This window comes from Hyla sarda, chromosome 4 (assembly GCF_029499605.1).
Source record: "Hyla sarda isolate aHylSar1 chromosome 4, aHylSar1.hap1, whole genome shotgun sequence".
Lineage (NCBI taxonomy): Eukaryota > Metazoa > Chordata > Amphibia > Anura > Hylidae > Hyla > Hyla sarda.
Genome location: NC_079192.1, coordinates 44333648 through 44348716, shown reverse-complemented (window position 1 = coordinate 44348716; position 15069 = coordinate 44333648). Strand labels below are relative to the sequence as shown.

General features: G+C 41.4%; 19 non-coding genes across 19 annotated transcripts; 10 read left to right on the top strand and 9 right to left on the bottom strand.

Moving 5' to 3' along the window:
* Positions 1-613: 613 nt before the first annotated feature.
* TRNAM-CAU (transfer RNA methionine (anticodon CAU)) lies at positions 614-686 on the bottom strand. The gene has a single exon. It is a non-coding gene; the product is annotated as a tRNA-Met (tRNA).
* A 114-nt stretch (positions 687-800) lies between these two features.
* TRNAE-UUC (transfer RNA glutamic acid (anticodon UUC)) lies at positions 801-872 on the top strand. Its single transcript has one exon. It is a non-coding gene; the product is annotated as a tRNA-Glu (tRNA).
* A 920-nt stretch (positions 873-1792) lies between these two features.
* Positions 1793-1865, bottom strand: TRNAM-CAU (transfer RNA methionine (anticodon CAU)). Its single transcript has one exon. It is a non-coding gene; the product is annotated as a tRNA-Met (tRNA).
* Positions 1866-1979: 114 nt separating this feature from the next.
* Positions 1980-2051, top strand: TRNAE-UUC (transfer RNA glutamic acid (anticodon UUC)). The gene has a single exon. It is a non-coding gene; the product is annotated as a tRNA-Glu (tRNA).
* Positions 2052-2831: 780 nt separating this feature from the next.
* On the bottom strand, positions 2832-2904 carry TRNAM-CAU (transfer RNA methionine (anticodon CAU)). Its single transcript has one exon. It is a non-coding gene; the product is annotated as a tRNA-Met (tRNA).
* Positions 2905-3018: 114 nt separating this feature from the next.
* Positions 3019-3090, top strand: TRNAE-UUC (transfer RNA glutamic acid (anticodon UUC)). The gene has a single exon. It is a non-coding gene; the product is annotated as a tRNA-Glu (tRNA).
* A 1958-nt stretch (positions 3091-5048) lies between these two features.
* Positions 5049-5121, bottom strand: TRNAM-CAU (transfer RNA methionine (anticodon CAU)). The gene has a single exon. It is a non-coding gene; the product is annotated as a tRNA-Met (tRNA).
* Positions 5122-5235: 114 nt separating this feature from the next.
* On the top strand, positions 5236-5307 carry TRNAE-UUC (transfer RNA glutamic acid (anticodon UUC)). The gene has a single exon. It is a non-coding gene; the product is annotated as a tRNA-Glu (tRNA).
* Positions 5308-6443: 1136 nt separating this feature from the next.
* TRNAM-CAU (transfer RNA methionine (anticodon CAU)) lies at positions 6444-6516 on the bottom strand. Its single transcript has one exon. It is a non-coding gene; the product is annotated as a tRNA-Met (tRNA).
* Positions 6517-6630: 114 nt separating this feature from the next.
* Positions 6631-6702, top strand: TRNAE-UUC (transfer RNA glutamic acid (anticodon UUC)). Its single transcript has one exon. It is a non-coding gene; the product is annotated as a tRNA-Glu (tRNA).
* A 1106-nt stretch (positions 6703-7808) lies between these two features.
* On the top strand, positions 7809-7880 carry TRNAE-UUC (transfer RNA glutamic acid (anticodon UUC)). Its single transcript has one exon. It is a non-coding gene; the product is annotated as a tRNA-Glu (tRNA).
* A 2536-nt stretch (positions 7881-10416) lies between these two features.
* Positions 10417-10489, bottom strand: TRNAI-UAU (transfer RNA isoleucine (anticodon UAU)). The gene has a single exon. It is a non-coding gene; the product is annotated as a tRNA-Ile (tRNA).
* A 114-nt stretch (positions 10490-10603) lies between these two features.
* On the top strand, positions 10604-10675 carry TRNAE-UUC (transfer RNA glutamic acid (anticodon UUC)). Its single transcript has one exon. It is a non-coding gene; the product is annotated as a tRNA-Glu (tRNA).
* Positions 10676-11455: 780 nt separating this feature from the next.
* Positions 11456-11528, bottom strand: TRNAM-CAU (transfer RNA methionine (anticodon CAU)). The gene has a single exon. It is a non-coding gene; the product is annotated as a tRNA-Met (tRNA).
* Positions 11529-11642: 114 nt separating this feature from the next.
* TRNAE-UUC (transfer RNA glutamic acid (anticodon UUC)) lies at positions 11643-11714 on the top strand. The gene has a single exon. It is a non-coding gene; the product is annotated as a tRNA-Glu (tRNA).
* Positions 11715-13074: 1360 nt separating this feature from the next.
* On the bottom strand, positions 13075-13147 carry TRNAI-UAU (transfer RNA isoleucine (anticodon UAU)). The gene has a single exon. It is a non-coding gene; the product is annotated as a tRNA-Ile (tRNA).
* A 114-nt stretch (positions 13148-13261) lies between these two features.
* On the top strand, positions 13262-13333 carry TRNAE-UUC (transfer RNA glutamic acid (anticodon UUC)). Its single transcript has one exon. It is a non-coding gene; the product is annotated as a tRNA-Glu (tRNA).
* A 780-nt stretch (positions 13334-14113) lies between these two features.
* Positions 14114-14186, bottom strand: TRNAM-CAU (transfer RNA methionine (anticodon CAU)). Its single transcript has one exon. It is a non-coding gene; the product is annotated as a tRNA-Met (tRNA).
* A 114-nt stretch (positions 14187-14300) lies between these two features.
* TRNAE-UUC (transfer RNA glutamic acid (anticodon UUC)) lies at positions 14301-14372 on the top strand. The gene has a single exon. It is a non-coding gene; the product is annotated as a tRNA-Glu (tRNA).
* Positions 14373-15069: the final 697 nt, after the last annotated feature.

Here is a 15069-nt window from a genome sequence, read left to right as displayed (position 1 = left end):
AAAGCTAAACTCATCCCCATCTCCACTTTCTAACTCTATGATGCTAAGGAAGTCAACCAAACCTCATGGCAAAAGATGGAAAAATTGCCTGGTGTGAGGATTAAACTCACAGTTTTCAGATTATTAAATTCATAGGCCGACCAGATCACTGCAGAGTTAAGCAGCTGGAGTTGGAGTTGTACTTTGTGGATGGAAAAAGAAAATCATTACCCCACAGCTTTAAGCCATTCATTTGGTCCACTTGCCTTCTAAGCTAAACTCATGCCCATCTCTTAAGGAATTCAGCAAAACCTCATGGCTAAAGACAAGAAAATTGCCCAGTTGTGTCTCTCATGGCTAAAGACAAGAAGTCAACCAAACCTCATGGCAAAAGATGGAAAAATTGACCAAAGTGAGGATCAAACTCACAGTTTTCAGATTATTAAATTCATAGGCCGACCAGATCACTGCAGAGTTAAGCAGCTGGAGTTGGAGTTGTTCTTTGTGGATGAAAAAAGAAAATCCTTACCCCACAGCTTTAAGCCATTCATTTGGTCCACTTGCCTTCTAAGCTAAACTCATGCCCATCTCTTAAGGAAATCAACAAAACCTCATGGCTAAAGCCAAGAAAAATTGCCCCCTGTGAGGATCGAACTCACGACCTTCAGATTATGAGACTGACGCGCTACCTACTGCGCTAACGAGGCAAGTGGCATGGTGGTATGATCCAGTGCCAAGCGGATAATTCAAAAGAATACAAATTTTAGATCACTTTTTTACTTTTTTTTTTCCTCATACAAAAAAACTGTGGCAGAAGCAGGTCCCATATGGTCTAGCGGTTAGGATTCCTGGTTTTCACCCAGGCGGCCCGGGTTTGACTCCCGGTATGGGAATGTGTTTTTTTATAAACTTGCAGGCAAGTTCAAAGGAGGGTGAGGTCATTTGAAAGTGAAGCGGATGGAGTTCTAGTTGGTCTTTGTGGGTGAAAAGAAAGAAATCGGAACACATCTGTTGTTAGCCATTTATTATATCCATTTTCTCAAGATCCCACTTGGCTTCAAAGCTAAACTCATCCCCATCTCCACTTTCTAACTCTATGATGCTAAGGAAGTCAACCAAACCTCATGGCAAAAGATGGAAAAATTGCCTGGTGTGAGGATTAAACTCACAGTTTTCAGATTATTAAATTCATAGGCTGACCAGATCACTGCAGAGTTAAGCAGCTGGAGTTGGAGTTGTACTTTGTGGATGGAAAAAGAAAATCATTACCCCACAGCTATAAGCCATTCATTTGGTCCACTTGCCTTCTAAGCTAAACTCATGCCCATCTCTTAAGGAATTCAGCAAAACCTCATGGCTAAAGACAAGAAAATTGCCCAGTTTTGTCTCTCATGGCTAAAGACAAGAAGTCAACCAAACCTCATGGCAAAAGATGGAAAAATTACCTTCTAAGCTAAACTCATGCCCATCTCTTAAGGAAATCAACAAAACCTCATGGCTAAAGACAAGAAAATTGCCCAGTTTTGTCTCTCATGGCTAAAGACAAGAAGTCAACCAAACCTCATGGCAAAAGATGGAAAAATTGCCCGGTGTGAGAATCAAACTCACAGTTTTCAGATTATTAAATTCATAGGCCGACCAGATCACTGCAGAGTTAAGCAGCTGGAGTTGGAGTTGTTCTTTGTGGATGAAAAAATAAAATCCTTACCCCACAGCTTTAAGCCATTCATTTGGTCCACTTGCCTTCTAAGCTAAACTCATGCCCATCTCTTAAGGAAATCAACAAAACCTCATGGCTAAAGCCAAGAAAAATTGCCCCCTGTGAGGATCGAACTCACGACCTTCAGATTATGAGACTGAAGCGCTACCTACTGCGCTAACGAGGCAAGTGGCATGGTGGTATGATCCAGTGCCAAGCGGATAATTCAAAAGAATACAAATTTTAGATCACTTTTTTACTTTTTTTTTTCCTCATACAAAAAAACTGTGGCATAAGCAGGTCCCATATGGTCTAGCGGTTAGGATTCCTGGTTTTCACCCAGGCGGCCCGGGTTCGACTCCCGGTATGGGAATGTGTTTTTTTTATAAACTTGCAGGCAAGTTCAAAGGAGTGTGAGGTCATTTGAAAGTGAAGCGGACGGAGTTCTAGTTGGTCTTTGTGGGTGAAAAGAAAGAAATCGGAACACATCTGTTGTTAGCCATTTATTATATCCATTTTCTCAAGATCCCACTTGGCTTCAAAGCTAAACTCATCCCCATCTCCACTTTCTAACTCTATGATGCTAAGGAAGTCAACCAAACCTCATGGCAAAAGATGGAAAAATTGCCTGGTGTGAGGATTAAACTCACAGTTTTCAGATTATTAAATTCATAGGCCGACCAGATCACTGCAGAGTTAAGCAGCTGGAGTTGGAGTTGTACTTTGTGGATGGAAAAAGAAAATCATTACCCCACAGCTTTAAGCCATTCATTTGGTCCACTTGCCTTCTAAGCTAAACTCATGCCCATCTCTTAAGGAATTCAGCAAAACCTCATGGCTAAAGACAAGAAAATTGCCCAGTTGTGTCTCTCATGGCTAAAGACAAGAAGTCAACCAAACCTCATGGCAAAAGATGGAAAAATTGCCCAAAGTGAGGATCAAACTCACAGTTTTCAGATTATTAAATTCATAGGCCGACCAGATCACTGCAGAGTTAAGCAGCTGGAGTTGGAGTTGTACTTTGTGGATGGAAAAAGAAAATCATTAACCCACAGCTTTAAGCCATTCATTTGGTCCACTTGCCTTCTAAGCTAAACTCATGCCAATCTCTTAAGGAAATCAACAAAACCTCATGGCTAAAGCCAAGAAAAATTGCCCCGTGTGAGGATCGAACTCACGACCTTCAGATTATGAGACTGACGCGCTACCTACTGCGCTAACGAGGCAAGTGGCATGGTGGTATGATCCAGTGCCAAGCGGATAATTCAAAAGAATACAAATTTTAGATCACTTTTTTACTTTTTTTTTTCCTCATACAAAAAAACTGTGGCAGAAGCAGGTCCCATATGGTCTAGCGGTTAGGATTCCTGGTTTTCACCCAGGCGGCCCGGGTTCGACTCCCGGTATGGGAATGTGTTTTTTTTATAAACTTGCAGGCAAGTTCAAAGGAGGGTGAGGTCATTTGAAAGTGAAGCGGACGGAGTTCTAGTTGGTCTTTGTGGGTGAAAAGAAAGAAATCGGAACACATCTGTTGTTAGCCATTTATTATATCCATTTTCTCAAGATCCCACTTGGCTTCAAAGCTAAACTCATCCCCATCTCCACTTTCTAACTCTATGATGCTAAGGAAGTCAACCAAACCTCATGGCAAAAGATGGAAAAATTGCCTGGTGTGAGGATTAAACTCACAGTTTTCAGATTATTAAATTCATAGGCCGACCAGATCACTGCAGAGTTAAGCAGCTGGAGTTGAAGTTGTACTTTGTGGATGGAAAAAGAAAATCATTACCCCACAGCTTTAAGCCATTCATTTGGTCCACTTGCGTTCTAAGCTAAACTCATGCCCATCTCTTAAGGAATTCAGCAAAACCTCATGGCTAAAGACAAGAAAATTGCCCATTTTTGTCTCTCATGGCTAAAGACAAGAAGTCAACCAAACCTCATGGCAAAAGATGGAAAAATTACCTTCCAAGCTAAACTCATGCCCATCTCTTAAGGAAATCAACAAAACCTCATGGCTAAAGACAAGAAAATTGCCCAGTTTTGTCTCTCATGGCTAAAGACAAGAAGTCAACCAAACCTCATGGCAAAAGATGGAAAAATTGCCCGGTGTGGGAATCAAACTCACAGTTTTCAGATTATTAAATTCATAGGCCGACCAGATCACTGCAGAGTTAAGCAGCTGGAGTTGGAGTTGTTCTTTGTGGATGAAAAAAGAAAATCATTACCCCACAGCTTTAAGCCATTCATTTGGTCCACTTGCCTTCTAAGCTAAACTCATGCCCATCTCTTAAGGAATTCAACAAAACCTCATGGCTAAAGCCAAGAAAAATTGCCCCGTGTGAGGATTGAACTCACGACCTTCAGATTATGAGACTGACGCGCTACCTACGGCGCTAACGAGGCAAGTGGCATGGTGGTCTGATCCAGTGCCAAGCTGAAAATTCAAAAGAATACAAATTTTAGATCACTTTTTTTTTTTTTTTCCTCAAACAAAAAAACAGTGGCAGAAGTAGGTCCCATATGGTCTAGCGGTTAGGATTCCTGGTTTTCACCCAGGCGGCCCGGGTTTGACTCCCGGTATCGTAATGTGTTTTTTTTTATAAACTTGGAGGCAAGTTCAAAGGAGGGTGAGGTCATTTGAAAGTGAAGCGGACGGAGTTCTAGTTGGTCTTTGTGGGTGAAAAGAAAGAAATCGGAACACATCTGTTGTTAGCCATTTATTATATCCATTTTCTCAAGATCCCACTTGGCTTCAAAGCTAAACTCATCCCCATCTCCACTTTCTAACTCTATGATGCTAAGGAAGTCAACCAAACCTCATGGCAAAAGATGGAAAAATTGCCTGGTGTGAGGATTAAACTCACAGTTTTCAGATTATTAAATTCATAGGCCGACCAGATCACTGCAGAGTTAAGCAGCTGGAGTTGGAGTTGTACTTTGTGGATGGAAAAAGAAAATCATTACCCCACAGCTTTAAGCCATTCATTTGGTCCACTTGCCTTCTAAGCTAAACTCATGCCCATCTCTTAAGGAATTCAGCAAAACCTCATGGCTAAAGACAAGAAAATTGCCCAGTTGTGTCTCTCATGGCTAAAGACAAGAAGTCAACCAAACCTCATGGCAAAAGATGGAAAAATTGCCAAAAGTGAGGATCAAACTCACAGTTTTCAGATTATTAAATTCATAGGCCGACCAGATCACTGCAGAGTTAAGCAGCTGGAGTTGGAGTTGTTCTTTGTGGATGAAAAAAGAAAATCCTTGCCCCACAGCTTTAAGCCATTCATTTGGTCCACTTGCCTTCTAAGCTAAACTCATGCCAATCTCTTAAGGAAATCAACAAAACCTCATGGCTAAAGCCAAGAAAAATTGCCCCGTGTGAGGATCGAACTCACGACCTTCAGATTATGAGACTGACGCGCTACCTACTGCGCTAACCAGGCAAGTGGCATGGTGGTATGATCCAGTGCCAAGCGGATAATTCAAAAGAATACAAATTTTAGATCACTTTTTTACTTTTTTTTTTCCTCATACAAAAAAACTGTGGCAGAAGCAGGTCCCATATGGTCTAGCGGTTAGGATTCCTGGTTTTCACCCAGGCGGCCCGGGTTCGACTCCCGGTATGGGAATGTGTTTTTTTTATAAACTTGCAGGCAAGTTCAAAGGAGGGTGAGGTCATTTGAAAGTGAAGCGGACGGAGTTCTAGTTGGTCTTTGTGGGTGAAAAGAAAGAAATCGGAACACATCTGTTGTTAGCCATTTATTATATCCATTTTCTCAAGATCCCACTTGGCTTCAAAGCTAAACTCATCCCCATCTCCACTTTCTAACTCTATGATGCTAAGGAAGTCAACCAAACCTCATGGCAAAAGATGGAAAAATTGCCTGGTGTGAGGATTAAACTCACAGTTTTCCAATATGGTCTAGCGGTTAGTATTCCTGGTTTTCACCCAGGCGGCCCGTGTTCGACTCCCGGTATGGGAATGTGTTTTTTTTTTATAAACTTGCAGGCAAGTTCAAAGGAGGGTGAGGTCATTTGAAAGTGAAGCGGACGGAGTTCTAGTTGGTCTTTGTGGGTGAAAAGAAAGAAATCGGAACACATCTGTTGTTAGCCATTTATTATATCCATTTTCTCAAGATCCCACTTGGCTTCAAAGCTAAACTCATCCCCATCTCCACTTTCTAACTCTATGATGCTAAGGAAGTCAACCAAACCTCATGGCAAAAGATGGAAAAATTGCCTGGTGTGAGGATTAAACTCACAGTTTTCAGATTATTAAATTCATAGGCCGACCAGATCACTGCAGAGTTAAGCAGCTGGAGTTGGAGTTGTACTTTGTGGATGGAAAAAGAAAATCATTACCCCACAGCTTTAAGCCATTCATTTGGTCCACTTGCCTTCTAAGCTAAACTCATGCCCATCTCTTAAGGAATTCAGCAAAACCTCATGGCTAAAGACAAGAAAATTGCCCAGTTGTGTCTCTCATGGCTAAAGACAAGAAGTCAACCAAACCTCATGGCAAAAGATGGAAAAATTGACCAAAGTGATGATCAAACTCACAGTTTTCAGATTATTAAATTCATAGGCCGACCAGATCACTGCAGAGTTAAGCAGCTGGAGTTGGAGTTGTTCTTTGTGGATGAAAAAAGAAAATCCTTACCCCACAGCTTTAAGCCATTCATTTGGTCCACTTGCCTTCTAAGCTAAACTCATGCCCATCTCTTAAGGAAATCAACAAAACCTCATGGCTAAAGCCAAGAAAAATTGCCCCCTGTGAGGATCGAACTCACGACCTTCAGATTATGAGACTGACGCGCTACCTACTGCGCTAACGAGGCAAGTGGCATGGTGGTATGATCCAGTGCCAAGCGGATAATTCAAAAGAATACAAATTTTAGATCACTTTTTTACTTTTTTTTTTCCTCATACAAAAAAACTGTGGCAGAAGCAGGTCCCATATGGTCTAGCGGTTAGGATTCCTGGTTTTCACCCAGGCGGCCCGGGTTCGACTCCCGGTATGGGAATGTGTTTTTTTTTTTATAAACTTGCAGGCAAGTTCAAAGGAGGGTGAGGTCATTTGAAAGTGAAGCGGACGGAGTTCTAGTTGGACTTTGTGGGTGAAAAGAAAGAAATCGGAACACATCTGTTGTTAGCCATTTATTATATCCATTTTCTCAAGATCCCACTTGGCTTCAAAGCTAAACTCATCCCCATATCCACTTTCTAACTCTATGATGCTAAGGAAGTCAACCAAACCTCATGGCAAAAGATGGAAAAATTGCCTGGTGTGAGGATTAAACTCACAGTTTTCAGATTATTAAATTCATAGGCCGACCAGATCACTGCAGAGTTGAGCAGCTGGAGTTGTACTTTCTGGATGGAAAAAGAAAATCATTACCCCCACAACTTTAAGCCATTCATTTGGTCCACTTGCCTTCTAAGCTAAGCTCATACCCATCTCTTAAGGAATTCAGCAAAACCTCATGGCGAAAGACAAGAAAATTGCCCAGTTGTGTCTCTCATGGCTAAAGACAAGAAGTCAACCAAACCTCATGGCAAAAGATGGAAAAATTATCTTCTAAGCTAAACTCATGCCCATCTCTTAAGGAAATCAACAAAACCTCATGGCTAAAGACAAGAAAATTGTCCAGTTTTGTCTCTCATGGCTAAAGACAAGAAGTCAACCAAACCTCATGGCAAAAGATGGAAAAATTGCCCGGTGTGGGAATCAAACTCACAGTTTTCAGATTATTAAATTCTTAGGCCGACCAGATCACTGCAGAGTTAAGCAGCTGGAGTTGGAGTTGTTCTTTGTGGATGAAAAAAGAAAATCATTACCCCACAGCTTTAAGCCATTCATTTGGTCCACTTGCCTTCTAAGCTAAACTCATGCCCATCTCTTAAGGAAATCAACAAAACCTCATGGCTAAAGCCAAGAAAAATAGCCCCGTGTGAGGATTGAACTAACGACTTTCAGATTATGAGACTGACGCGCCACCTACTGCGCTAACGAGGCAAGTGGCATGGTGGTATGATCCAGTGCCAAGCGGATAATTCAAAAGAATACAAATTTTAGATCACTTTTTTACTTTTTTTTTTTCTCATACAAAAAAACTGTGGCAGAAGCAGGTCCCATATGGTCTAGCGGTTAGGATTCCTGGTTTTCACCCAGGCGGCCCGGGTTCGACTCCCGGTATGGGAATGTGTTTTTTTTATAAACTTGCAGGCAAGTTCAAAGGAGGGTGAGGTCATTTGAAAGTGAAGCGGACGGAGTTCTAGTTGGTCTTTGTGGGTGAAAAGAAAGAAATCGGAACACATCTGTTGTTAGCCATTTATTATATCCATTTTCTCAAGATCCCACTTGGCTTCAAAGCTAAACTCATCCCCATCTCCACTTTCTAACTCTATGATGCTAAGGAAGTCAACCAAACCTCATGGCAAAAGATGGAAAAATAGCCTGGTGTGAGGATTAAACTCACAGTTTTCAGATTATTAAATTCTTAGGCCGACCAGATCACTGCAGAGTTAAGCAGCTGGAGTTGGAGTTGTTCTTTGTGGATGAAAAAAGAAAATCATTACCCCCACAACTTTAAGCCATTCATTTGGTCCACTTGCCTTCTAAGCTAAGCTCATGCCCATCTCTTAAGGAATTCAGCAAAACCTCATGGCTAAAGACAAGAAAATTGCCCAGTTGTGTCTCTCATGGCTAAAGACAAGAAGTCAACCAAACCTCATGGCAAAAGATGGAAAAATTACCTTCTAAGCTAAACTCATGCCCATCTCTTAAGGAAATCAACAAAACCTCATGGCTAAAGACAAGAAAATTGTCCAGTTTTGTCTCTCATGGCTAAAGACAAGAAGTCAACCAAACCTCATGGCAAAAGATGGAAAAATTGCCCGGTGTGGGAATCAAACTCACAGTTTTCAGATTATTAAATTCTTAGGCCGACCAGATCACTGCAGAGTTAAGCAGCTGGAGTTGGAGTTGTTTTTGTGGATGAAAAAAGAAAATCATTACCCCACAGCTTTAAGCCATTCATTTGGTCCACTTGCCTTCTAAGCTAAACTCATGCCAATCTCTTAAGGAAATCAACAAAACCTCATGGCTAAAGCCAAGAAAAATAGCCCCGTGTGAGGATTGAACTCACGACCTTCAGACGCGCTACCTACTGCGCTAACGAGGCAAGTGGCATGGTGGTATGATGGTATGATTCAGTGCCAAGCTGATAATTCAAAAGAATACAAATTTTAGATCACTTTTTTACTTTTTTTTTTCCTCAAACAAAAAAACAGTGGCAGAAGTAGGTCCCATATGGTCTAGCGGTTAGGATTCCTGGTTTTCACCCAGGCGGCCATGGTTCGACTCCCGGTATCGGAATGTGTTTTTTTTATAAACTTGCAGGCAAGTTCAAAGGAGGGTGAGGTCATTGGAAAGTGAAGCGGATGGAGTTGTAGTTGGTCTTTGTGGGTGAAAAGAAAGAAATCGGAACACATCTGTTGTTAGCCATTTATTATATCCATTTTCTCAAGATCCCACTTGGCTTCAAAGCTAAACTCATCCCCATCTCCACTTTCTAACTCTATGATGCTAAGGAAGTCAACCAAACCTCATGGCAAAAGATGGAAAAATTGCCTGGTGTGAGGATTAAACTCACAGTTTTCAGATTATTAAATTCATAGGCCGACCAGATCACTGCAGAGTTAAGCAGCTGGAGTTGGAGTTGTACTTTGTGGATGGAAAAAGAAAATCATTACCCCACAGCTTTAAGCCATTCATTTGGTCCACTTGCGTTCTAAGCTAAACTCATGCCCATCTCTTAAGGAATTCAGCAAAACCTCATGGCTAAAGACAAGAAAATTGCCCATTTTTGTCTCTCATGGCTAAAGACAAGAAGTCAACCAAACCTCATGGCAAAAGATGGAAAAATTACCTTCTAAGCTAAACTCATGCCCATCTCTTAAGGAAATCAACAAAACCTCATGGCTAAAGACAAGAAAATTGCCCAGTTTTGTCTCTCATGGCTAAAGACAAGAAGTCAACCAAACCTCATGGCAAAAGATGGAAAAATTGCCCGGTGTGAGAATCAAACTCACAGTTTTCAGATTATTAAATTCATAGGCCGACCAGATCACTGCAGAGTTAAGCAGCTGGAGTTGGAGTTGTTCTTTGTGGATGAAAAAAGAAAATCCTTACCCCACAGCTTTAAGCCATTCATTTGGTCCACTTGCCTTCTAAGCTAAACTCATGCCCATCTCTTAAGGAATTCAGCAAAACCTCATGGCTAAAGACAAGAAAATTGCCCAGTTGTGTCTCTCATGGCTAAAGACAAGAAGTCAACCAAACCTCATGGCAAAAGATGGAAAAATTACCTTCAAAGCTAAACTCATGCCCATCTCTTAAGGAAATCAACAAAACCTCATGGCTAAAGACCAGAAAATTGCCCAGTTTTGTCTCTCATGGCTAAAGACAAGAAGTCAACCAAACCTCATGGCAAAAGATGGAAAAAATGCCCAAAGTGAGGATCAAACTCACAGTTTTCAGATTATTAAATTCATAGGCCGACCAGATCACTGCAGAGTTAAGCAGCTGGAGTTGGAGTTGTTCTTTGTGGATGAAAAAAGAAAATCCTTACCCCACAGCTTTAAGCCATTCATTTGGTCCACTTGCCTTCTAAGCTAAACTCATGCCCATCTCTTAAGGAAATCAACAAAACCTCATGGCTAAAGCCAAGAAAAATTGCCCCCTGTGAGGATCAAACTCACGACCTTCAGATTATAAGACTGACGCGCTACCTACTGCGCTAACGAGGCAAGTGGCATGGTGGTGTGATCCAGTGCCAAGCGGATAATTCAAAAGAATACAAATTTTAGATCACTTTTTTACTTTTTTTTTTCCTCATACAAAAAAACTGTGGCAGAAGCAGGTCCCATATGGTCTAGCGGTTAGGATTCCTGGTTTTCACCCAGGCGGCCCGGGTTCGACTCCCGGTATGGGAATGTGTTTTTTTTATAAACTTGCAGGCAAGTTCAAAGGAGGGTGAGGTCATTTGAAAGTGAAGCGGACGGGGTTCTAGTTGGTCTTTGTGGGTGAAAAGAAAGAAATCAGAACACATCTGTTGTTAGCCATTTATTATATCCATTTTCTCAAGATCCCACTTGGCTTCAAAGCTAAACTCATCCCCATCTCCACTTTCTAACTCTATGATGCTAAGGAAGTCAACCAAACCTCATGGCAAAAGATGGAAAAATTGCCTGGTGTGAGGATTAAACTCACAGTTTTCAGATTATTAAATTCATAGGCCGGCCAGATCACTGCAGAGTTAAGCAGCTGGAGTTGGAGTTGTACTTTGTGGATGGAAAAAGAAAATCATTACCCCACAGCTTTAAGCCATTCATTTGGTCCACTTGCCTTCTAAGCTAAACTCATGCCCATCTCTTAAGGAATTCAGCAAAACCTCATGGCTAAAGACAAGAAAATTGCCCAGTTGTGTCTCTCATGGCTAAAGACAAGAAGTCAACCAAACCTCATGGCAAAAGATGGAAAAATTGCCCAAAGTGAGGATCAAACTCACAGTTTTCAGATTATTAAATTCATAGGCCGACCAGATCACTGCAGAGTTAAGCAGCTGGAGTTGGAGTTGTACTTTGTGGATGGAAAAAGAAAATCATTAACCCACAGCTTTAAGCCATTCATTTGGTCCACTTGCCTTCTAAGCTAAACTCATGCCAATCTCTTAAGGAAATCAACAAAACCTCATGGCTAAAGCCAAGAAAAATTGCCCCGTGTGAGGATCGAACTCACGACCTTCAGATTATGAGACTGACGCGCTACCTACTGCGCTAACGAGGCAAGTGGCATGGTGGTATGATCCAGTGCCAAGCGGATAATTCAAAAGAATACAAATTTTAGATCACTTTTTTACTTTTTTTTTTCCTCATACAAAAAAACTGTGGCAGAAGCAGGTCCCATATGGTCTAGCGGTTAGGATTCCTGGTTTTCACCCAGGCGGCCCGGGTTCGACTCCCGGTATGGGAATGTGTTTTTTTTATAAACTTGCAGGCAAGTTCAAAGGAGGGTGAGGTCATTTGAAAGTGAAGCGGACGGAGTTCTAGTTGGTCTTTGTGGGTGAAAAGAAAGAAATCGGAACACATCTGTTGTTAGCCATTTATTATATCCATTTTCTCAAGATCCCACTTGGCTTCAAAGCTAAACTCATCCCCATCTCCACTTTCTAACTCTATGATGCTAAGGAAGTCAACCAAACCTCATGGCAAAAGATGGAAAAATTGCCTGGTGTGAGGATTAAACTCACAGTTTTCAGATTATTAAATTCATAGGCCGACCAGATCACTGCAGAGTTAAGCAGCTGGAGTTGAAGTTGTACTTTGTGGATGGAAAAAGAAAATCATTACCCCACAGCTTTAAGCCATTCATTTGGTCCACTTGCATTCTAAGCTAAACTCATGCCCATCTCTTAAGGAATTCAGCAAAACCTCATGGCTAAAGACAAGAAAATTGCCCATTTTTGTCTCTCATGGCTAAAGACAAGAAGTCAACCAAACCTCATGGCAAAAGATGGAAAAATTACCTTCTAAGCTAAACTCATGCCCATCTCTTAAGGAAATCAACAAAACCTCATGGCTAAAGACAAGAAAATTGCCCAGTTTTGTCTCTCATGGCTAAAGACAAGAAGTCAACCAAACCTCATGGCAAAAGATGGAAAAATTGCCCGGTGTGAGAATCAAACTCACAGTTTTCAGATTATTAAATTCATAGGCCGACCAGATCACTGCAGAGTTAAGCAGCTGGAGTTGGAGTTGTTCTTTGTGGATGAAAAAAGAAAATCCTTACCCCACAGCTTTAAGCCATTCATTTGGTCCACTTGCCTTCTAAGCTAAACTCATGCCCATCTCTTAAGGAATTCAGCAAAACCTCATGGCTAAAGACAAGAAAATTGCCCAGTTGTGTCTCTCATGGCTAAAGACAAGAAGTCAACCAAACCTCATGGCAAAAGATGGAAAAATTACCTTCAAAGCTAAACTCATGCCCATCTCTTAAGGAAATCAACAAAACCTCATGGCTAAAGACCAGAAAATTGCCCAGTTTTGTCTCTCATGGCTAAAGACAAGAAGTCAACCAAACCTCATGGCAAAAGATGGAAAAAATGCCCAAAGTGAGGATCAAACTCACAGTTTTCAGATTATTAAATTCATAGGCCGACCAGATCACTGCAGAGTTAAGCAGCTGGAGTTGGAGTTGTTCTTTGTGGATGAAAAAAGAAAATCCTTACCCCACAGCTTTAAGCCATTCATTTGGTCCACTTGCCTTCTAAGCTAAACTCATGCCCATCTCTTAAGGAAATCAACAAAACCTCATGGCTAAAGCCAAGAAAAATTGCCCCCTGTGAGGATCAAACTCACGACCTTCAGATTATAAGACTGACGCGCTACCTACTGCGCTAACGAGGCAAGTGGCATGGTGGTGTGATCCAGTGCCAAGCGGATAATTCAAAAGAATACAAATTTTAGATCACTTTTTTACTTTTTTTTTTCCTCATACAAAAAAACTGTGGCAGAAGCAGGTCCCATATGGTCTAGCGGTTAGGATTCCTGGTTTTCACCCAGGCGGCCCGGGTTCGACTCCCGGTATGGGAATGTGTTTTTTTTATAAACTTGCAGGCAAGTTCAAAGGAGGGTGAGGTCATTTGAAAGTGAAGCGGACGGGGTTCTAGTTGGTCTTTGTGGGTGAAAAGAAAGAAATCAGAACACATCTGTTGTTAGCCATTTATTATATCCATTTTCTCAAGATCCCACTTGGCTTCAAAGCTAAACTCATCCCCATCTCCACTTTCTAACTCTATGATGCTAAGGAAGTCAACCAAACCTCATGGCAAAAGATGGAAAAATTGCCTGGTGTGAGGATTAAACTCACAGTTTTCAGATTATTAAATTCATAGGCCGGCCAGATCACTGCAGAGTTAAGCAGCTGGAGTTGGAGTTGTACTTTGTGGATGGAAAAAGAAAATCATTACCCCACAGCTTTAAGCCATTCATTTGGTCCACTTGCCTTCTAAGCTAAACTCATGCCCATCTCTTAAGGAATTCAGCAAAACCTCATGGCTAAAGACAAGAAAATTGCCCAGTTGTGTCTCTCATGGCTAAAGACAAGAAGTCAACCAAACCTCATGGCAAAAGATGGAAAAATTGCCCAAAGTGAGGATCAAACTCACAGTTTTCAGATTATTAAATTCATAGGCCGACCAGATCACTGCAGAGTTAAGCAGCTGGAGTTGGAGTTGTACTTTGTGGATGGAAAAAGAAAATCATTAACCCACAGCTTTAAGCCATTCATTTGGTCCACTTGCCTTCTAAGCTAAACTCATGCCAATCTCTTAAGGAAATCAACAAAACCTCATGGCTAAAGCCAAGAAAAATTGCCCCGTGTGAGGATCGAACTCACGACCTTCAGATTATGAGACTGACGCGCTACCTACTGCGCTAACGAGGCAAGTGGCATGGTGGTATGATCCAGTGCCAAGCGGATAATTCAAAAGAATACAAATTTTAGATCACTTTTTTACTTTTTTTTTTCCTCATACAAAAAAACTGTGGCAGAAGCAGGTCCCATATGGTCTAGCGGTTAGGATTCCTGGTTTTCACCCAGGCGGCCCGGGTCCGACTCCCGGTATGGGAATGTGTTTTTTTTATAAACTTGCAGGCAAGTTCAAAGGAGGGTGAGGTCATTTGAAAGTGAAGCGGACGGAGTTCTAGTTGGTCTTTGTGGGTGAAAAGAAAGAAATCGGAACACATCTGTTGTTAGCCATTTATTATATCCATTTTCTCAAGATCCCACTTGGCTTCAAAGCTAAACTCATCCCCATCTCCACTTTCTAACTCTATGATGCTAAGGAAGTCAACCAAACCTCATGGCAAAAGATGGAAAAATTGCCTGGTGTGAGGATTAAACTCACAGTTTTCAGATTATTAAATTCATAGGCCGACCAGATCACTGCAGAGTTAAGCAGCTGGAGTTGAAGTTGTACTTTGTGGATGGAAAAAGAAAATCATTACCCCACAGCTTTAAGCCATTCATTTGGTCCACTTGCGTTCTAAGCTAAACTCATGCCCATCTCTTAAGGAATTCAGCAAAACCTCATGGCTAAAGACAAGAAAATTGCCCATTTTTGTCTCTCATGGCTAAAGACAAGAAGTCAACCAAACCTCATGGCAAAAGATGGAAAAATTACCTTCTAAGCTAAACTCATGCCCATCTCTTAAGGAAATCAACAAAACCTCATGGCTAAAGACAAGAAAATTGCCCAGTTTTGTCTCTCATGGCTAAAGACAAGAAGTCAACCAAACCTCATGGCAAAAGATGGAAAAATTGCCCG